Raw genomic sequence first — 23,867 nt, forward strand, 5'->3', positions numbered from 1 at the left:
GGATCATATCTGGGCCGATTAATTCTGTCTCGCCAATATCAAACCAGCCAATAGGTGACCTGCATTTCCTACCATATAAAGCCTCGTACGGAGCCATCTGGATGCTGGAATGGTAGCTGTTATTATAAGAAAATTCAATCAATGGCAAGTGATCCTCCCAGCTGCCTCTGAAATCAATAACGCAGGCCCGCAACATATCTTCAAGTGTCTGGATAGTGTGCTCGGCCTGTCCGTCACTCTGAGGATGAAAAGCTGTGCTCAGGCTCAGCTGAGTCCCTAATCCTTCCTGAAAAGATCTCCAGAAGTTCGTTGTGAACTGAGCACCTCTGTCAGTGATAATAGATATAGGAACTCCATGAAGCTTCACTATTTCTTTAATATAAAGCCTGGCATAATCCTCGGCGGAATAAGTAGTTCTGACGGGGAGAAAATGGGCTGATTTTGTCAGCCTATCAACAATAACCCAGATGGAATCATACTTCCGTGGAGTGCGAGGCAAACCTGTAATGAAGTCCATATTAATAACCTCCCACTTCCAAGTCGGGATTTCCATCTCCTATAACAGTCCACCCGACTTCTGATGCTCAATCTTGACCTGCTGACAATTAGGACACTGGGCGACGAACTCTGCAATATCCCGCTTCATACCGTCCCACCAGTATAAGCATCGGAGATCATGGTACATCTTCGTAGACCCAGGATGGACCGAATAGCGAGCATAATGTGCCTCGCTCATAACCTACTGCCGAAGACCTGCAATATCAGGTACACACAACCTGCCCCTGAATAATAAAGTCCCGTCCGGAGTGAACTCGAACGGAGTCTTCTCCTTATCATAGGCTGTGTCTCTGTACTGTGCCAAAACAGGATCTTCATATTGATGCCGCTTGATATCTTCCTTAATAGATGATTCAGAAACCCCTCGGACAGAAATCCGTGTACCTCCAGAATCGGCCAGACGAACCCCGAGACTAGCCAACTGATGAATGTCACGTACTATCTCTCTCCTGTCTGGCTGTAAATCTACCAAGCTGCCCATAGATTTCCGGCTAAGCGCATCTGCAACAACATTAGCCTTGCCCGGATGATACAGAATATCCACATCATAGTCTTTCAGGAGCTCCAGCCACCTCCGCTGCCGCAAATTAAGCTCTTTCTGCCTGAAAATATACTGGAGACTCTTATGATCTGTATAGATATCAACATGAACGCCATATAAATAATGTCTCCATATCTTCAAGGCATGGATCACCGCTGCAAGCTCCAGATCGTGAGTAGGATAATTCTTTTCATGCTTTTTCAATTGCCGAGAAGCATAAGCTATAACTCTGCCGTGCTGCATCAATACACAGCCCAATCCCACGCCAGAAGCGTCACAATAAATAACATATCCATCGGGTCCCTCTGGAAGAGTCAGAACTGGGGCTGTAGTCAGCTTCTCTTTCAGCAACTGGAAGCTTCGTTCACAAGCATCAGTCCACTGGAACTTGGCTCCCTTCTGAGTTAGCCTTGTCAAAGGCGCTGAAATCGAAGCAAACTTTTCCACAAATCTTCTGTAATAGCCTGCTAACCCCAGGAAACTACGTACCTCTGTGGGCGTCGTGGGTCTGGGCCAATTTTTCACGGCCTCAATCTTCTGTGTATCCACCCGGACACCATCAGCTGCAATAACATGGCCCAGGAATGCCACTGAAGCCAGCCAGAATTCACATTTAGAAAATTTTGCATATAATTTCTGATGCCGAAGTACCCCCAATACCGCTCTCAGATGATCTGCGTGCTCTGCCTCGGACCGAGAATAAACCGGAATATCATCGATAAATACAATTACGAACATATCCAAGAATGGCCTGAATACCCGGTTCATTAAATCCATGAATACCGCAGGAGCATTAGTCAGCCCAAAAGACATAACTCTGAATTCATAATGCCCATATCTGGTCCGGAATGCTGTCTTAGGAATATCGGCCTCCCGTACCCGTACCTGATGATAGCCAGACCGAAGATCTATCTTCGAAAAATACTTGGCGCCCTGCAACTGATCAAACAAATCGTCAATTCTGGGGAGGGGGTATTTATTCTTTATAGAGTTACCTTATTCAGCTGCCGATAATCAATACACATACGCAGCGACCCGTCTTTCTTACGCACAAATAATACCGGGGCTCCCCAAGGCGAAGTACTGGGTCTGATGAAACCCTTATCCAACAAATCTTTCAGCTGCTCCTTCAACTCCTTTAATTCTGCAGGCGCCATTCTGTACGGAGGAATAGAGATAGGCTGAGTGTCTGGGAGTAAGTCAATAGAGAAGTCTATCGCTCACTCTGGAGGAAGACCTGGAAGCTCGTCGGGGAAAACATCTGGAAACTCATTAACCACGGTGACTGACTGAAGTGTCGGCGTCTCTGCGTCCAAGTCTTTCACCCGTACCAGATGATAAATATAACCCTTTCTGATCATTTTCTTCGCCTTAAGGTACGAAATAAACTTACCTTTCGGCGATGCTGTATTACCAGCCCATTCTATAACTGGCTCCCCGGGAAACTGGAAGCGAACCACCTTATTCTGGCAGTCAACATTAGCATAACAGGAAGCTAGCCAGTCCATACCCATAATAACATCAAATTCAGTCATATCTAACTCTACCAGATCTGCCTTAGTGTCACGACCACATACAATCACAGAACAGACTTTATAAACCTGTTTTGCTACAATAAAGTCCCCTATCGGTGTGGCTACCTCAAATGGCTCTATAGGTTCAGACGTAATACCAATTTTACCAGCAACAAGGGGCGAAATATATGATAAAGTCGAACCTGGATCAATTAGTGCATACACAGACCGAGAGAAAACCAATAAAGTACCTGTAACGACATTAGGAGATGCCTCCTGATCCTGGCGGCTGGCCAAAGCATAAATGCGGTTCGAAGGACCGCTAATACCAGAAGCTCCACCACGGCCTCTGCCGCGACCCGCCGGTGCTGGAAAACCCTGCCCCATAGGGCGCATAGCCACTGACGAAGATGAAGACCCATCGGCTGATCCGGTAGGCTGCGCTGCACCACCCGAACTACCCTTATACGAGCAATCTCTCACAGAATGGCCCTGACGACCACAAGAAAAGCATGCACCGGTGGCTCTGTAGCACTCCCCCGGATGATATCTGCCACAAAGAGAACACTGAATCCTGGGTGGCCTCATCTGACCAGAACCCCTATCTGTCCGTGAACCTGAAGCCCTGGAGCTCTGGCCTGCTCCTGAATACCCTGGGCTATCGAATCTGCGACCTGTAGGCTGGGGAGGCGCGCTCTGCGCCGGCTGAGATGAAAATCTGCTAGGCTGCTGCGGCTGTTGGGGCTGTCTGCCCCGAAAGTCTCGAGATGATCTGGCCCTCTTGGGCTGTCTCCGATCCTGGCTCCTGTCAGGCTGGTGTCCTCCTCTGCCCCGATCCTCCATGCCCTGGGCGTGGGCCTGAATACGGGCAATGTCCATACCGGGCTGAGCAGCCAATACCAAACAGATGTCGACAAAATAACGGTCCAGCCCCATAATATACCTGTGCATCCTGTCAGCCATAGTAGCTACCACAGCAGGTGTGTATCGGGCCAATGAGTCGAACTCCATACTGTACTCTCGAACACTGCGACCCCTCTGTCTCAGCAATAAGAATCTGTCAGCCTTTGCCCGCCGTAACTCCGGAGGCAGAAAATGGCTAAGAAAAGCCTGAGAAAAATCATCCCAAACTGCTGGGGGAGCGCCGTCGCCTCTGGATAACTCCCATGACTCGTACCAATTTGCCGCTATATCATACAACCGGTAAGAAGCCAATGTGACTGACTCTGTCGCGGAAGCATTAATAAACTGTAAGGTGCGCCGCATCTTCCTGATGAACTCCTCGGGATCCTCCCCGGGCTTTGTCCCGAAGAACTCTGGAGGGCCACAAGTCAAGAACTCACGGGCTCTCGAACTGTCACGCCTGTAAGCCAGGTCACCTCCCAGTCCGTGCCCCTGAACCTGTCCTGCCACAAGTCTAGTCAATAGCTGGACTGCCTCTCTCATAGTCTGATCCTCAGTCCCTGGCCGTGGAGCTGGAGGCTCAGGTACTGGAACTGCAGGAGCTGGCGGTGGAGCCGCCCCCCGATCTGCGGCTGCGGCCGCCCCAATCTCCTCCACGAGTGGCGGTGTAGAAGAACCCTCTGTCTGGGGCAAAGTCTCCTGAGCAATATGTGCCTGGGCCCTGGTAATCCTCTGGACCCGGCTAGTCTCTCCCAAGGCTGCTGACTTGGCCTTTTGGGCCGCTGTTGCCTTTTTTGGAGGCATATCTGCAAAAATATAGCCACTCGTTAGGGAGGGGTCATCCTGATAACACAGCTCTATCGCACGATCTAAGACAGAAAGAAGGGTAGTATCCTAAATGCCCTGTAGCCTCCCGTTTATAGGTGTGGTGCACAACACACCGATAAACAAGACTCTACTAGACACGGTCTGTAGACATTCCGAGGACGAACCGCTCTGATACCACTTTTGTCACGACCCAACCCCGTGGGCCGCGACCAGTGCCCGAGCTGGGCACCTATACGTACCCGATACCCAATTTAGCATATTAACGAAATAATATAATAATAATATTAGTGGACGCTACGTAATTTAGCAGAAAAGCAGACTTGGTACACATAGGCCGATAAGGCCATCATAGAACCAAATATCCCAAACATATGTATAGAACCCACACAGATATATCCACAGACCTCTACAGAACATATCATAATCATAAGACGGGACAGGGCCCTGTCATACCCAGAACAATGTACATATCTAGATAGCAGTGACAGACTGTACCAAAAGATGGGCTCTGTAGAAGAGAGCGCCCCAAAATAGCAGAAATGGGATCCTAAACGTGTGGATCAGCGAACCTGTCGTCTGTACCTACGCGGCATGAAAACGCAGCCCCCGAAGAAAGGGGGTCAGTACGAAATATGTACTGAATATGTAAAGCGGAATCACAGAAATCAAATCATAACGGTTACAGAAAATGAGTACAAAATCCAGAGTGTCAAATGCATATTTCCAAAACAGACAGAATGTGTACAGAAACATATGTCATATCATATCCGGCCCCTGCCACGGGACTCGGCAGACAGAACGTGGTCACCCTCCCGACGCTGGTGCCACAATACAGAGGAATCAGGAAAAGGGGCGTGACCCCGTATCATAAAATGTCATATCAAAATGGCCATAACAGATCAGATCAGAATAGGCGGACATGGCACATCATACTCCACAGACCCATGTACGCGTATACCTGCCCCCTCACATCGGGACGCGGCGAACAATGCAGAGAATCACGCTTGACAACATATCCTGGCCCGGGCTCAGTGTGGGAAACATTGGGGCATCCACGAATAGAGTAGTGAGAGACTAATGAAATTTAAAAATATCATAAATTGTTTCAAAGACTCGATGAAGCGTATCAAAGCCAAACAAATCCAATGGAGTCGGACGGAATCAGAATTAATACAATTCAGATATCATAATAATTTACAGAAATATAACCTTCCTGAAGGCATTCCGAGTGTTAAAATAATTTATAAGATTTAATAGAATATTTAAAATAATATTCTTTAAGCGATTAGTAGGGTAATCAAAACATTTCTTTCAAAAATCGCTTAAAAAGTAAGCTTTAGCATATTAGGGGCAAAACCGGAAATAGTGGGCCCGCCTCGGGACAAATAAGGCGGTGGGCTCAAATTATGCCCTCTAAGCTTATGGTATCACCTAAAAAGGTTCTACAAACATTCTATGACTTTGCAAGTAGTTTAGAACAAAATTGCATAATTCCAAGAAATAGCGTATTAAAATGGTTCAATTCTACTGAAGGAAAAACTGAAATTTTCTCTTGCGGATTCCGAGGGCCAAGAGGTCCTTCGAGGCCCGGATCCGACCCTAACACACTAAGGGCATGCCAAGGGAAGAATAGGGGTTGCTTTACATACCTTTCACGCTCCTTAAGCCTTTCCAAACTCACTTCCCGTTTCGTCGAAAAACTGCAATTGGTCAAGTTTACCAATTGCGAGTTATTAATGCCATTATTACAACTTTAAGCATATTTGGCTACCGAAATTTTGGCAGCACTTCCCCTATACATCTGGCACCCCGAGAATTCAACTCGGCTAGAAATCATCAACAACAACCCAAACGACAACATCAATATCAACAATGAACATTAAAAACACAAATATCCTTCAACTAGTCATTTTTCTCACAAGTTGACATAATCTTGAATTCAACCCAAACTTTCGAACTAACATCATGATTTCACATCCATTATCACTCAAGATCATCACAATATAGATTTAGAGACATTTCATTTCATTTTCCTTAAGGTATACACTCGATATACATAATATACAACTTTCCGCCAAAGTCTTAACTTATGCAAAACATCAAATCTTTGGCATACAATTTCATAACAAGTTTCCAACTTCCAAATTCATCAATGATCATCATAATTCACAACCAAACGACTTCATTTCCTTAATGTCGGAAAATCATACTAAAACGACATAAGTGTTTACATTCCGATTCAATACAAACTTATATCATTCTAACTTCATTCACATATCAAGCATTACAAAAACACTCCAATACACTAAACAAACTTAATCCATTTCATTCCCAAGCCAAATACACCATACGGCCAAGTGCTATTTTTAGCAATTCAATCAAATTTATTCCACTTTCCTTCTTAACATGAATTCCATCACATTCACAACTAGAATACAACATAATTTCAACACATTTTGGCTATACAACATATGTATACTCACGGCTACAAGCCATATTCCAAACCCACATTGCAAACTTCCATTTTTCCATACAATCAACACATTTCTATACACCACAACACAATCAAAACTTCATAACACAATAAAAAGGTAGAAATTCTTACCTTTTCTTCAAGTTTTCTTCACTTGGAGATGTAATCACTTTGATGATTCTAATGCTCCCCACTCCAATCCAACTATACCAAGTTACAAAGGAACCTTATCTTAGTAAGAAAACCACAAGACATGAATTTTTAGAACAATATTTTTGGGGGTTAATTTTTGCCCTCAAGGCCGAGAGCCTCACTTTCTCTATCTCTTGTTCTTGATTTGTTTTGTGTTATGCTTATCCAAGTATTCATCTTCTAGTTATATAATTGTAGTGCTTGGTCACATGACCAAGCACATGACCAACTAAATTGGGCTTGGATCGTGGCCTTAAGTGGCCGGCCATGTCCCTTAATTTGGGCCTAAATTTCAATTCAATTTTTGAGCCCAATGACTTGTGAATCATATTTTGTAATTCCCGAAACTAATTTTAAATATTCCAAAATTACCCTTAACCTTGTCCCACACTTTCATGACTCTATTCTTTCATGCATAACTCCTACGTCCAACAAAATATCAAATTTGACCTTATATCTCAAGAATCCAATATAATTCAAGTTTTTCCAAACATGTGAAAACACGGGATATAACAGTGCGCCTTAAGTTTATAAATCCGGTCGGCTTGGCCATATCATGCGTGACTGCCCCTCGATTGGTGGTAGGGGTAGGGTCCAACCTTTAGGATTGGCAGCCGAGTCTTCATCATCCATACGCCCTCTGGGGCAAGGTTCACAGGCACCGGTCAGCCGTGGTATAGGTAGAGGAGGAGCTCCCAGTTCTAGTGGTCCTCAGCACCATATTTATGCTTTGGCTGGACTGTAGGATCTTGAGTCCTCCCCTGATGTTGTTACAGGTTACTATCAGTATTTTCTCTTGATGTATATTCATTGATAGATCCGGGCTCCACATTATCGTATGTTACCCCATATATTGCGGGTCGATTTGGGGTCAAACCGGAGTCAATCAAACCTTTCGAGGTATCAACACCCGTTGGTGAACCGGTAATAACTAGTCGAGTATATAGAAATTGTGTAGTTGTGATTTGTGATCATCGTACTATGGCTGATTTACATGAGTTAAAAATGGTGGACTTTGATGTTATTATGGGCATGGATTGGTTGGCTTCTTGCAATGCTAATATTGATTGTAGAACAAAAGTGGTTCGCTTCCAGTTCCTGGGAGAACTAGTCTCGGAATGGAAGGGAAATACAGCATCTCCGAGAGGTAGGTTTATTTCCTATATCAAGGCCAGGAAAATGATTGCTAAAGGCTGTATTTATCATTTAGTCTGGGTTCAAGATATAGAAGCCGACTCACCAACTCTTCAGTCTGTCCCCGTAGTGAATGAGTTTCCAGATGTATTCCCAGATGAGCTTCTAGGCCTTCCCTCAGTGCGGGAGATTGATTTTGCTATTGATGTGCTACCAAATACCAAGCCCATATCTATTCCTCCTTATAGAATGGCTCTCGCAGAGTTGAAAGAGTTGAAGGAGCAATTGAAGAACTTGCTTGAAAAAGGCTTTATTAGGCCTAGTTCTTCCCCGTGGGGCGCAGCCGTGTTGTTTGTGAGGAAAAAAGATGGCTCCTTGCGAATGTGCATTGACTACAGGCAACTAAATAAGGTGACGATCAAGAACAAATATCTGCTTCCAAGGATTGATAACTTATTTGATCAATTACAAGGTGCCAAATGATTTTCAAAGATAGACTTGAGATCCAAGTATCATCAGGTGAGAGTTAGGGAGGAAGATATTCTTAAGACGGCCTTTAGAACAAGATATGGTCACTTCGAGTTTCGAGTAATGTCATTTGGGCTAACTAATGCACCGACAGTGTTCATGGACTTGATGAACAATGTGTTCAGGCCTTTCTTAGATTTATTTGTGATTGTGTTCATTGACGATATCCTAGTATATTCTCAGTCCGAGGCAGAACATGCGGATCATTTACGTACCGTTCTAAGAGTTCTTCAGACTCGAGATCTATTCGCAAAATTCTGAAAGTGTGAATTTTGGTTGAATTCGGTGACCTTTTTGGGGCATATTATCTTAGCTGATGGTATTCAAGTGGACACCCGGAAGATTAGAGCTGTGAAGACTTGGCCAAGGCCTACAACACCTACTGTGGTTCGTAGTCTTCTGGGCTTAGCAGGTTACTACAGAAGATTTGTAGAAGTTTTTTCTTCTATTTCGGCACCACTAATGAAGGTAACTCAGAAATCAGCTAAATTTCAATGGATGGATGCTTGTGAGCACAGTTTCCAGGAGTTGAAGAATAGATTAACTTCTGCCTCAATCCTGACACTTCCAGAAGGATCGGAAGGCTATGTTGTCTATTGTAATGCTTCGGGCGTTGGGTTAGGGTGTGTGTTGATGCAGCATGGTAAGGTGATTGCCTATGCTTCAAGGCAGTTGCGAAAACATGAGAAAAACTATCCAACCCATGATCTTGACTTAGCTGTGGTGATTCATGCATTGAAGATGTGGAGACATTATTTGTATGGTGTCCATGTGGATATCTATACGGATCACAAGAGCCTTCAGTACATTTTCAAGCAGAAGGAATTGAATTTACGGTAGAGGCGATTGTTGGAGTTGTTGAAAGATTATGATGTTAACATTCTATGTCATCCCGGGAAGGCGAACGTTGTGGCTGATGCTCTCAGCCATAGATCTATTGGAAGTTTATGTGATGTTTAGCCAGAGAAAATAGAGTTAGCTCGTGAGCTCCAGCAATTAGCTAGCCTAGGGGTTCGGGTAATGGACTCAGGCAATGTGGGAGCTACTATTCAAAATTCAGCTGTCTCGTCACTATTATTTGAGGTGAAAGAGCGCCAGTATGAGGATTCCATACTAGTTCGTTACAGAAATACACTTCCTTAGAAGAAGAAATCATCCCTTGAAATTTCTGGAGATGGAGTTCTCCGATGTCTGTGTTCCTGATGTTGCGTGATTACACCGTCAAATATTGAAAGAAGCCCATTGTTCCTGTTATTCTGTTCATCCCGGAGCAATGAAAATGTACCATGATCTTAAATCTATTTATTGGTGGAATGGAATGAAGAGGGACATAGCGGAATTCGTGGCCCAATTTCCTAACTGTCAACAAGTGAAAATTAAACACCAAAAGCCAGGTGGATTGTTACAAGCTATCAAAATTCAAACTTATAAATGGGAAGTTATTAATATGGATTTCATTGCAGGCTTACCTCGTTCTAGGCATAAATATGATTCTATATAGGTAATTGTGGATAGACTCACGAAGTCAGCTCATTTCTTACCGGTCAGAACTACATATGTAGCTGAAGATTATGCAAAGCTATATGTCAAAGAGCTAGTATGACTCCATGGTGTCCCAGTAGCTATTATTTCCGATAGAGGGACAGTTTACAGCTAATTTTTGGAAATCTTTTCAAAAGGGTTTAGGGACTCAACTGAGTCTTAGTACAACATTTCATCCACAGACTGATGGGCAAGCTGAGCGTACCATCCATACTCTTGAGGATATACTACGAGCTTGTGTATTGGATTTTGGAGGTAGTTGGGATGATCACTTACCGCTTATTGAATTTGCTTATAACAAAAGTTATCATTCTAGCATCCAAATGGCCCCGTATGAGGCTTTGTATGGGCGCAAGTGCAGATCGCCAATTGGGTGGTTCAAAGTAGGGGAGACTAAATTGATAGGGTCAAATTTGGTCCAGCAAAATATAGAGAAGGTCAAGCTTATACAGGATCGATTATTAATAGCTCAGAGTCGTTAGAAATCCTATACAGATAATTGTCAAAGGGACTTAGAGTTTCAAGTGAAAGATTGGGTATTCTTGAATGTGTCGCCAATGAAGGGCATCATGAGATTTGGAAAAAAGGGAAAGCTTAGTCCTCAGTATATTAGACCTTACGAGATTGTACGCAAGGTAGGCCAAGTGGCTTATGAATTATATCTACCTTCGGATTGGAGTCAGTCCACCCAGTTTTCCATGTATCGATGCTTCGTAAGTGCATTGGAGATCCTTCTAGAATTGTACCGGTAGATGATATTCAAGTCACTGAGCAATTATCCAACGAAGAAGTTCCCATTGCCATTCTAGATAGGCAAGTACAGAGACTCAGAACCAAAGATGTAGCTTTAGTTAAAGTCTTATGGAGAAATAATATAGAGAGAAAATGAACTGGGAATCAGAAGAGGACATGAAGTTCAGGTACCCGCATTTATTTCCACCTTTAGAGGAGACTCAAGCAGAGACGCCATTGTCCTCAGGTATGTAATGGTTTCCTTGATGCTTTCTTAGTCGTGTGTGGCCATGGTTGTTGATGTTGTTGTTGTAGCCATGTGAGGAGATATATTTTGGGTTGCTGTGACAGGATGGTGGTGCCATATTACAGAGGAAACTCTGGCAAAAGTTTTGTAGAATCCCCAAAAGTCTAACATTCGACGACGAATGTTTCTATGGGGGGAAGAATGTTACATCTCGGAGATTTCAGATTGTTGCATTGTGAGTAGACTAATACGAGCTTGAGGTGAATATGAAGTCCTTACGGGATTAAGGAGAGTACTAGATATCTTAAAGTGAGTACCATAAGATTTTGGAGTCATATGAATATGTGAAACTAAGTTCGTTGAAGGAAGTGAAATGTAAGTCAGGTTTGGAAAGGTTTTCTCTATAATTGAGCTAATATTTATTTAGTAATATCTTGGGGAAGAGCTATAGGGCCTCTTAGATGGTTAATGAAGTGTTTTATAAGTGTCAATAAGGTTCCATAAAGATTTGAGGTTAAACGAATTGACGAGAGAAGTTTTCGAAAGACTGTGGGTTGTACGACCACTTATACGGACCGTATAAGTTATACAGCCTATATAAATGGTCTGTATAACCATTCCAGAGAAGGGTAATTCCATGGTGGGATTATACGGTCCATTTATATGGACCGTATAAATGGCCGTATAACTGGTCGGGTCAGTTTTTTTCTTTTTTTTATATATGGACAACCCTTGTCTTATTTTTCATTTCCCACTTCTACCAAACTCCTAATAGCTCTAGAACCTTCTCCCAAGTATATTGCACTCAAACCCAAGAGAAATCAAATATCAAATAGCAAGAATCAAGATATCCATGTGTTGGAAGACTCTCTAGGGTTAGTAAACTTCAAGCATTTCTTTGGTATTAAAGCTAGGGTTTTCATACAAGTTGGTAACTTGATCCAAGGCTCATTCCTATGAGATAAAAGATTCCTCAAGCTTTGGCGGTGCACGTTAAATAGTTAAGACCACATAAAGGTAGACAGGAAGATAAACTTGATCCTTAGGCTGCTTGTTCAGAGATTGCTTAGAGGAGCTCCACTTGATTCAGAGCTGCAGCTATTGATACTATTCTTTTGTGTATATATGGGCATGGCGGGGCCCTGTCCCGTCTATATGATGTTGCATACTCTTTCTAGAGGCTCGTAGACAGTTGTGTACAGTTAAATGTCTTTTAGCCTTGTCGGCTTATATTTTGTATATCATTTTGCAAGCCTCGTCGGCTTGTATATATGTATATGGGCATGTTTGTTGATGTTGATATAAAAGTGCCTTCGCCCAATGGAAATGACATTATTGATGTGTAGATATTGTTAGCAGACCATGTGGCTCACCTATAAATGATTGTGAAAGCATTATGAGAGGTACCCGGTGGGTTAGCTCCTAGTGCCCGTCATGGCCCTCCGGTTGGGTCTTGACAATTACGTATAGGGAAGACTCGATTAGAGTAGTTCGTGGCTCCAGGTCTGCAATCTAGGTAGGTTACGACTTACTTAAGTTAGACTTTGATTAGTGAAATGTATAGATAGTAGAGTTGATAGGAGAAAGCGTGATTACGTCTTCGAGCATGAAGTCTGGTTGGATATTACTTTGGTTGGTATGACTTCTGATTATGTGGGCTTGTCGCCGTTACTTTATGTATTTGATAAGTTTAAGTGCATTCGTGTTTTGATGATTGTCAAACTGATTCAAAACCAGATAGAGACCTGGTCTGTGATCTGCTCTCTGTGCATCTTGCACGGTAAGCAGAGACAGCTGTAAAGCCGAGCTACTCACTGCACACAAGTACAACAGTTGAGCTGGCCCATGCTTTTGTTCAAATATTGAATGAGTGGTCTGTATCCATCCCACATGCTTCCCACTATATGTACAACATGTTGCAACATATTTTGCATCACTCGAAAACCCTAATCTAAATTGGGCAAAAGCCGTCGTCACAAGATTTCAAGTGATCACAAGAACAATTCACTTGCAAAACTAAAGAACCCGATCCGGATACAGATTTAGTCTAAGCTCTTTATGTTGTTGTAAGTCTTTGTTCTGTTGTTCTAAAATTGTAAACCTACTCTTCCCAAAAAGGAAGCTGTTGTAGGCATTTCAAATTCTTAGTAGTTGTTACGCAGTTTACCTTTCAATTTATTAAGTGGTACCCTTGGCTAAATTTAGCTTAGGTGTATTAGTTGGGTTTGGCTAGAGGTAGTCAACCTTAGTTGTCTTGGCTAGAGTTAGTCCAGTGGAGGTATTTGATATTGGTGTATTGCAAAGGTTGAGGGACTATGGGAGTTAGTTCCTAGGTTGCCACCATTGTAAGGTTTGAGGGATTATGGGACTTAGTTCCTAGCTTACGATAGGTTGTAATCTGAAGTTGCTCCTGTAGTGGAGTTAAAATCCTACTGGGGTAGGTCATGATTTTTAATCGCTTGAGCAAGGAGTTTTCCACGGTAAAAACAGTGCCTTCATTACTTACTACTGGATAAGGGAACTGATACACAACTAGGTCCTTCATACATTATTTGGTGGACGTATAGCTTGTAACAATTGGTATTAGAGTAGGTGCTTTCTAAAAGGTTAATACCTAGAAAGAATATGTAAAGTGGTTGCTCCACCCAATACGGAAGAAGGTCAATCTTTCACTAGGCAACCCAGATTTAACGAAAAATACTATGTGTGGTGGATGACTAGAATGCACGACTTCATCATGGCTGAAGACTCAGAGCTGTGGGATATCATCTGTGATAGCCGTTATATTCCAGTACACATAAGTGAAGATGGTGTAAAAACCACTGCCAAAACAAGGAAAGAATACAATGATGCTGACAGAAAGGCAGTGGAGAAAACTTGTAAAGCTAAGAAGATCCTTGTGTGTGGATTAGGACCTGATGAATACAATCGAGTCTCAGTATACTCAACAGCTAAAGAGATCTGGGAAGCTCTTCAAACTGCCCATGAAGGAACAACACAGGTGAAGAACACCAAAATCGACATGCTCACCACAAAGTAGGAAATGTTCAAAATAAAAGAAGGAGAATCTATTCATGATATGCACACTAGATTTACCCTATTCATGATATGCACACTAGATTCACCACTATTATAAATGAGCTTCATTCTCTGGGAGAATTCATCACAACCACCAAACTGGTAAGAAAGTTGCTTGGTGAGTTACCTGATTCCTGGGATTGCAAGGTAAACACCATCTCCGAAGCCAAAGATCTCAGCACGTTGACTGTCGATGAGCTCATTGGAAACCTTAAGACATATGAGATGAAGATTTCTATGAAGAAGGAAGAAAATAATGAAATCAAAATGGAAAGGAGCCTAGTTCTCAAAGTGGCTAGGGAAGAATCAAGTGACGACGAATCAGAATTGGCATATCTCACAGGGAGATTCCACAAATTGATTCAGAGAAATGGTGGAATCCAGAAGATGGGAAGCTCCAGCAAAAATCTCAAAGGAAATGAATATTCTTTCCATAGGTGTGGAAGACCCGGTCACTTTGCTAAAGAGTGCCCTCTAAACAAGAAAGACAGCTATGACAGAACTGCAAGGAGGAACCAGTTTCCTAATAGATAGTTTAGAAGAAAGGAAGTTGTCGATGCTATAGTAAAACAAGCACTTGCTGCGTTGAGGGACTCTTCCAGTGAGTCTGAAGAAGAAGATGATAAAAGGGACAAATCAATGGTGGTCATAAAAAATGAAGCCTCTAAGTATGAGTCAATTTTTGCACTCTTGGAAAAATCAGACTCAGATGATAGTGATGAGAGTAATGAAGATGCAGAGGTAAATTTTCTTAAGGTAAAGAAGAACCTAAAAGCCTACTCTCAGAATAAAATCAGGTCACTGTCAGGCATGCTAATTGATGCATATCATTCCCTTATCGCTGAGAAAGGTGCACTCGTTCATGAAATCAGTAATTTTGAACTCGAAAGAGACAATATGTTGGTGTCAATTGGAGAGATGAGGGAACAAGTTGATGAGACCAATCAGCTGAATATTATGCTGGAAGGGGAGTTGAAAAGGGATACAAAGGCACATCTTAAAGGAAAGGGAGAAACCAGTAAATCTCACTTGGAGCTCGAAGATGAACTCAAAAAGGAAAAACTGAGTCTCACTACTGAGATTGAGCGAAGCAAGTAGTTAAAGGAAGACTTGAATAAAATCAAGCTTGATCTTGATAGAGCTCTCAAATGGACCCGGTCTTCTGATGTGATCACTTCCATGTACAATAGTAAGGGAATAAAGAACGAATTTCTTTTGTGAAAGAGAAGGCCCCCTACAATCCCCACAACAAGTATGTCTCCACCACTGAAAATTGTTTGTGCACCTATTGTGGACGAGCAAGTAACAGCAAGGAGTCTTACAAAGCAAGAATTGAAACGGTTCAGAGGAACAAAGACTTTATCGAAAGAAAAGTAAGTTTGGGTACAAAAGGAACTGGTTCTCAAAAGAAAGGACCTCAGAAGGAGAAAGGGAATGTGCTACCTGCTTGGGCGAAAAGGAACCTGATCCATCCCTTCTACAATTATAAGGGACCTAAGCTGGTTTAGGTTCCCAAATCCAAACACTGACATCATGTGTAGGCTGAGGAGAGAGAGAACAAAGGAAACAATTAATTAATCTCCTGAGTTAACTTGAGAAGTCTCTCCTCAAAGCCTTCACAGCAGGACGTGTGTCTTTGTCATCTAAAAGGAAAGACACATCTCAATATCAGACGCCGCAGTTCAAAATTCAATCACTCCAAGGGAAGAAAGAAGGAAGATAAGTAAGATGACAAAGCAGAATGTGAAAAAGTTGGGTCAAAAAATGGATGTGACAGAAAATAGGGGTATGCACACATGGGAAGTGCAGTACAGCGCATGAACAAGTTTTAGAATTGCTGCTTAGCACTGTCATTGTCCAGAGACCCGGTCTCTCTGTGACTCTGGTTAGTAGTTCTCTTAGCACTTTCATATGTTTTCTTAACTGCTTATAGTACCAAGTCGGTCAAGCGTCTCCCACTTCAAAATTCAAACAACGAATCCCTTGAATTGACGTTTCAATTTTGAACCAGTCCCCCCTCTCTTATATCCGCTCGGACAGTCATCTCTGACACCTTAACAACAACTATAGGATCTCTCATTTTTCTCAAAAAAAAAAAAAAAACTTGACCGTCAATCTCTCTTTTACATAATGCCTTCTCGGGTTCACACTACTTCACACCTCTTTCCCACTGCTAAGTACTGCTTAGTGTGACAGACCGCTCTCTAACCAAAGAAAAATGGTTCCTATGTCATCATCCTCATAGAATCCAACCTCCTCAAACCAAAATACCAGCGACTCTGTTTCTTCTGGAGTCGGTAGTCGCAGAACTTGGGGGAAATCCACATCTCTATCTGAGTTGTTTTACTCAAGTCAACAATACTACTCCATTGATAGTGATGAAAATTCATGCCTATAAATATCAAACTCTTCTTCAAAAGGATCGAGTGAAAGAGATGAGGGGATAATTGTGGAAAGTGGTAGCACTGGCACCTCAGCAGACTGCGTTGAAATATCAGGTGCCTCAAAAGAAATCTCAGGTAGAAACGTTGACTCTAATGGAGATGTACTACTTCACTTTGTGCACAAACAAATCTATGGCAGAATGCTGATACAAGAAAATGATGAAGGAAAAATAAAAGAAAATACGAGAGAAGTGGAATGGGCTATTCAAGCTCCTGCTTAAAAGAGGAAGAGGGCCAACATGAGCAAGCAACCAGGTTCCTCTACGAGGATGATGAATGCGCCTGATGAGAAAGAAAAAGAGGAAAATCAAAAAAACAGAAAGTTCTTTTTTGGAATAATGATCGATACAAGCCTGGGGGAGGAGACTGGCATGAAAGAACTGTTAGAAATGTTGGAATTTCGAAATTGGACTCATTTTTTACTCCACCGGCTCCTTGCATATACGAAACTGAAGTGGCTGAACTATATGAAAGCCTATGTCACCTTGATAATAGCACATTGGCCCTAAACCAGCTAAAGGGGTAAGGGATATGACTGGAAGAGCTTTTACCTTCTTCAAAAATGTTATTGTTAAGAATGGATCGTCAGCTTGCATAAAAAAACTCTTCAAAAGAGAGATGGAGCTTGTATATCAATTGGTTTTTGAATTTATGGACAACGTGCTCATACTAAGAACTGGAGGAAGTATGATCGTCACTTCGGCATATTTGGTTCTCATGAAAGCTCTATCCGCCTTTGAACCGATCAATCTACCAGCTATCATGATCGTACACATGATCAAAGCAGTGAGCATTAGGGAAAATGAACCTGATCTTCCCTATGGCTTCTTCCTGACAAAGGTACTGGGGCATTTCAACGCAAAAACTTGAAAAGCAACCTTAGGAACAACAGAGAACATACTCTCTATGGCTAATCTAGAAGATTGCGAATGTGTCGGTGAAGGAACGGGTTCCACCATCTCTGTCCTGACCGAAGCCCTAAAGGCAGCAAATTTAGAAATTGAACAGCTAAAGGCTGAGAATGCTCTTCTGAAGGATCAATTGAAAGCAAGAGTGGAAGAACTCCGACACCAAATGCTTCAGGATCAAGATGAAATTATTAATAGAATTGACGGGATTCGTCACGATCTAAATCATTCCAGTAATCCATTCCTATATCAGTTACACAAACTCTTCCTAGTTTCTGTCCTTCATTTTCTTTGTTGTCTAGTTCTGTGCTGCTATGTGATGATTTGTTTCCCTATTTCCTCCTGTTGGTACAATAGTAGTTTGTTTAACATATGATTGTACTATTTAAACTACTATCTATCTTGTGATTACTATGTTATTGCACCTTTTTGCTAGCTTGCTCTCACTTTCCCTTTTTTTTTGATCTACTACTTCAGTGACTCGATGTTAGTGTAACTAGTATTCTATTAGCTGTGCCTTATATTTTTTTGATGATGCCAAAAGGGGGAAGATAGTAAGAGATATTATATAGTGATGAAATGAATGGGCTAATATCGAGGGGGAAGAACTGGAAGAGTGACATGTGATGTGACTGAAAGGACCCTTTAGTGGGTGAACTAGTTTCCGGTGTATTTTGTTACTAACATGTTGCAGGCGCATTAAAAATGACAGTCTGCGCCACAGGGGGAACAAGTGGGATCTGGTTCTCAGGGGAACATTGTTTATGCATTTGTCATCATCAAAAAGGGGGAAATTGATAAGCTTAAGTGCATTCATGTTTTGATGATTGTCAAACTGATTCAGAACCAGATAGAGACTTGGTCTGTGATCTGCTCTCTATGCATCTTGCACGGTAAGTAGAGATAGCTGTAAAGCTGAGCTAAACTTTGCACACAAGTACAACAGTTGAGTTGGCCCATGCTTTAGGTTAAATATTGAATGAGTGGTCTTTATCAATCCCACATGCTTCCCACTATATATACAACATGTTCCAACATATTGTACATTACTCGAAAAACCTAATCTAAATTGGTCAAAAGCTGCCGTCACAAGATTTAAAGTGATCACAAGAACAAGTCACTTGAAAAACTGAAGATCCGATCCGGATACAGATTTAGTCTAAGCTCTTTATGTTGTTGTAAGTATTTGTTCTGTTGTGCTAAAATTGTAAACCTACTCTTCCCAAAAAGGAAGCTGTTGTAGGTATTTCAAATTCTTAGTAGTTGTTAGCTAGTTTACCTTTCAATCTATTAAGTGGTACCGTTGGCTAAAGCTAGCTTAGGTGTATTAGCTGGGTTTGGCTAGAGGAAGTCGACCTTAGTTTCCTTGGCTAGAGTTAGTCAAGTGGAGGTATTTGCAATCGGTGTATTGCAAAGGTTGAGGGACTACGGGAGTTAGTTCCTAGGTTGCCACCATTGTAAGGGTTAAGGGACTATGGGAGTTAGTTCCTAGCTAACAATAGGTTGTAATCTGAAGTTGCTCGTGTAGTGGAATTGAAATCCTACTAGGGTAGGTCATGATCTTTAATCCCTTGAGCAAGGAGTTTTCCACGGTAAAAACAGAGTCTTCTTACTTACTGTATTGCATAAGGGAACTGGTACACAACCAGGTCCCTCTGTTACATCCCTCATTTTCGTAGTGGTATAACTTATCATTTCCTAGTGAGGTATGCCTTGGGAACAGAGACCTGAGCCTGAGTTTTGGAGAAAGAAAGTGTCCTACCCCGTGTGCAATGGTATCAGCAGGAATTCCTGGTGAACTACGGGGTTAGAAGTTGAACGAATCGAATTGACGCGATCTGAACTGAATTGGAAAAGTCTGCAGACACCAGTCAAGATCGATGGGTCGTCGAACATGTCGACGGACCGTCGTTGTGCGGCGTCGACAGGGTTCTACAATAACGCATTCTGTAGGCACAGGTTTACGAGCACGTCGACGGACCGTCGACACGTCGATGGGTCGTCGACCCGCTCGTCAAACCGGACCACTGAAGCATTTAATTCTCCGAGTATAAATACGTGGTCCACGACTTTATGTATTATTTCTCTCATTCCCAAATCAGAAAACCCTAAAATTTTGCTCTCCCAATATTTATGGCATAGCAGTGAAGATTTGACAAGACTCAGACCTCGTAAACCCAAGCTTATGAAGAAGAAGGTTGGTTCTAGGGTTTCTCCAAGAATGGGAAGCTTAGGAAGTTGAAGTTAAAGTTATTCTTGGGATTCTTGACACCTCAAGGTATGTAAATGATTCCTACCCTTGTATTTGAGTTTGCTATCAAGAGCTTTTGTGATTTTAGGTAAAGAAAGAGTATTTGTGGAAGTGATAGATTGATGAAGGGTAAGGTAGTGGCATGAGACTTTTTTAAAGAAATAATTAGGGATGGATTTACATGTATTTGGATATATATAGGTGCTATCATTGTATGCTTATAAAGGAGATGGTCGTCTATGATTCGTTAAGCTTTATACGTGCTTGGGGATGATTAGTAAGCAAAGCAAGTAGCCTAATTAAGGCTTATGTTATCTGAATTGTAGATTTACAAGTTCAAGAAGTAGAAGTTGGGCGATTTGATATACGTTAAGGTATGTTAAGATTAATCCTTTTTTTTGGCATGATCCTATGATATGAACCGATAAACGAGTAAGAGAGTTTCCATGTTACTCTATTCTTATAAGTACTAAGCGAAATACAGTTTTGATGTCCCCGTACCCCGGCTATGGTATTTTCCCCATATACAGATCTTATGATCTCCTTTCCTAGTAGTATGAGTTCAGTAAGGCCCATGAGAGGCAAATTATCATTTTATTATTTGAGAGTCCTGTCGTTCAGTTTTAGCATTCACTTCCAGTTCTCAAGGGTATGAGTGAAAGGCGCACTTGACAGGGGGTGGAGGTGTGACCTATGATATTACATTGTATATGTGAAAGGCACGCTTGACAGGGGGTGAAGGCGTGGCCAATGAGTTATCCATGAGTGACCTATTATGTTGGAGTATATATATGAGAAAGGCACACTCGACTGGGGGTGAAGGTGTGGCCTGTGATGCAACAATGAGGTGTGTACCTACTAGATCTAGGTATATGCATGTCCATACTTCCCGACATACGGATTCAGCCAGATGCAGACTGATACTAGTTCATACAGATTTATGCAAATAGTCATTTCAGCTTATGAGTTCAGATCTTATTCATGATTTCTATACACATATACATGTTGTCTTTATGCCTTACATATTCAGTACATTATTAGGACTGACTCCCCGTTGCTTGGGGGGCTGCGTTCATACCCGCAGGTACAGGTAGACAGGGAGGTGGTCCAGCTTAGTAGGACCCTTATCCAGCAGCGATCAGTGCACTCCATTCGATCCGGTGTTGCAGTCTATTTTGGTAGGATATTCTTTTGAGATGTATATAGATGGGTACGACGGGGCCCTGCCCCGTCCTTTCTACAACTTTATTCCAGTAGAGGTCTGTAGATAGTTGTATATAGTAGCTAGACGATGTAGCCTTGTCAGCTTATCTTCTTTTGTGTACAGTATATCTATCAGCCTAGCCGGCTTGCACTGTTCTTCCGCACGTTGTGTTTATATATATGCAGATTGTACAGAGTTTGGATGTTTCCTCTTTCTGAAATTATTTTGTGCCATTTATGGGCTATTGATGTTCAGCATGTTTCAGATAAGTGTTTAGAGGTGTTTGGTCGCTAGAGGTCAGACTCCAGTCACGGCTCATCAGTTTGGGTCGTGAACGAAGTGGTATCATAGCAGTTTCGTCCTAGGGTTGTCTACATATTGTGTCTAGTAGAGTCTTGTTTGTGGGCGTGTTGTGCACCACACTTATAAATAGGAGGCTACATGACATTTAAGATGATGTCATTTGTTCTTTCCTAGATTTTGTGATAGAGCCATGTGTTAGGCGTTTGCTTTCTGATGAATTTTTATGATTTCAGCAATGCCTCCCAAGAAAGCTACAACTGCCCAGAAAGGCAAGAAAGCCACAGGAGAGGCTACTAGCCGTACTCGGTAGGCCACTAGGGCTCAGGATGAGATTCAGAGTGAGAGCCCATCGGAGACATCACATACACCGTCTCCAGCACCCGTCCCAGTTCCTCAGCCAGATGCACCAGGACAGGATGTGCAGGATGCTTTATAGTTATTGACCAGACTAGTAGCCGCTCAGGCTCAGCGGCAGGGAGCTGGTAGTTTGAGGGTTAAGACCTTCCTTGAGTTAGATCCTCCAGAATTTTCAGTGATAAAGCAGAATATGGATTCCCAGGATTTCATTGATGGTATGCAGAGGACTTTGAGGGTTATGCACGCAAGTGAGGTTGAATCGGTAGAGTTAACTTCGTATAGACTTCGTGATATTGTAGTACAGTGGTATCGGACTTGGGAGTTATCTAGAGGAGAGAATGCTCCTCCAGCTGTGCGGTTAGAGTTCGCAAATGCTTTTATCCGCAATTATTTGCCGCCTGAGGTTAGGCGAGCCCGAGCAGACAAATGTTTACGTATTGAGCAGGGCAGCATGAGTTTCCAAGAGTACTGTGTGTATTTCGATTCTTTGGCTAGATATGCCCCAGCCATGGTGGCTGAGATGGAGGACAGAGTTCACCCCTTTGTGGCTGGTCTAGGGCCACATTTGATAGATACTTGTACGACGACTGCATTACAGCCAGGCATGGATATCTCCCGTATACAGGCATATGCACAGAATCAGATGGGGGCAGAGCGTGACCGTGACCGAGGCCATGGTAAGAGGGCTAGATATTTCGACATTGGAAGTGAGTCCAGGGGAGGACAGAGGCAGCAGCATTCCCAGTATTCATATCATTCGGTAGGTAGTGCACCTCTGTGGTTTTCAGGCCCGAGATTTGATCGGTCTTCTTATTCCAGAGCGGCCCAGAGTTCTAGAGCATCAGGCTCCCAGTACAGACCAGAGTCAGGACAGATGAGGCCACCCTTGCCACGGTGTGCCCAGTGTGGTAGGTTACATATCGGGCAGTGCCGATTGGGATCGAATGCCTGTTATTCTTGTGGCCGACCAGGTCATGTGATGAGGAATTGTTCGTTAGGAGGTGGCATGGGCACCTCAGCCTACAGGGTCTATAGCTGGTTCTTCTTCTTCTACATTGCGCCCTTCGGGGCAAGCATTCCAGTCACCGACAGGACGAGGTAGGGGGAGGAGTGGAGCGTCCAGCTCGAGCGGTCCTCAGCACCGCGTATATGCATTAGCTGGTAGAAAGGATCGTGAGTCATCTCCTGATGTTGTCATAGGTATATTATCAGTTTCCTCCTATGATGTGTATGCATTGATCGATCCAGAATCTACTTTATCATATGTTACTCCATTTTTCGCTGGTAAGTTTGGGGTAGAACCCGAGTCGATTAAACCATTTGAGGTGTCTGTGCCAGTTGGCGATCCGATTATAGCTAGGCGAGTATATCGGGACTATGTTGTTATAGTTTATGATCACCACACTATAGCAGATTTGATTGAGCTAGATATGATTGATTTCGACGTTATTATGGGAATGGATTGGTTGGCTTCCTGTTATGCTAATGTTGATTGCAGAACAAAGATAGTTCGATTTCAGTTTCCCGGCGATCCAGTCCTAGAGTGGAAGGGTAATGCTATTTCGCCGAGGGGCAGGTTTATTTCCTACCTTAAGGCAGAGAAGATGATCAGAAAAGGGTATATTTTTCACCTAGTTCAAGTTCAAGATGTGCAAGCAGAGTCGCCAACTTTTCAGTCTGTTCCTATGGTTAATGAGTTTCCAGAAGTATTTCCAGATGAGCTTCCAGGCATTCCCCCGGAGAGGAAGATTGATTTTGCCATTGACCTATTGCCAGACACTCAGCCAATACCTATTCCTCCTTATAGGATGGCACCTGCGGAGTTGAAGGAATTAAAGGAACAGTTGAAAGATTTGCTTGAGAAGGGATTTATAAGGCCTAGTACATTTTCGTGGGGAGCCTCGGTGTTGTTTGTGAGAAAGAAGGATGGTTCTTTGCGAATGTGTATTGATTACAAGCAATTGAATAAAGTGACTGTAAAGAATAAGTATCCGCTTCCGAGGATTGATGATTTATTTGATAGGCTGCAAGGTGCCAAGTATTTCTCGAAAATAGACTTGAGGTCAGGATACCACCAGGTTAGGGTGAAGGAAGAAGACATTCCGAAGACGGCATTCCGGACTAGATATG

The sequence above is a fragment of the Lycium barbarum genome, chromosome 1 (assembly GCF_019175385.1).
Source record: "Lycium barbarum isolate Lr01 chromosome 1, ASM1917538v2, whole genome shotgun sequence".
Classification (NCBI taxonomy): Eukaryota; Viridiplantae; Streptophyta; class Magnoliopsida; order Solanales; family Solanaceae; genus Lycium; species Lycium barbarum.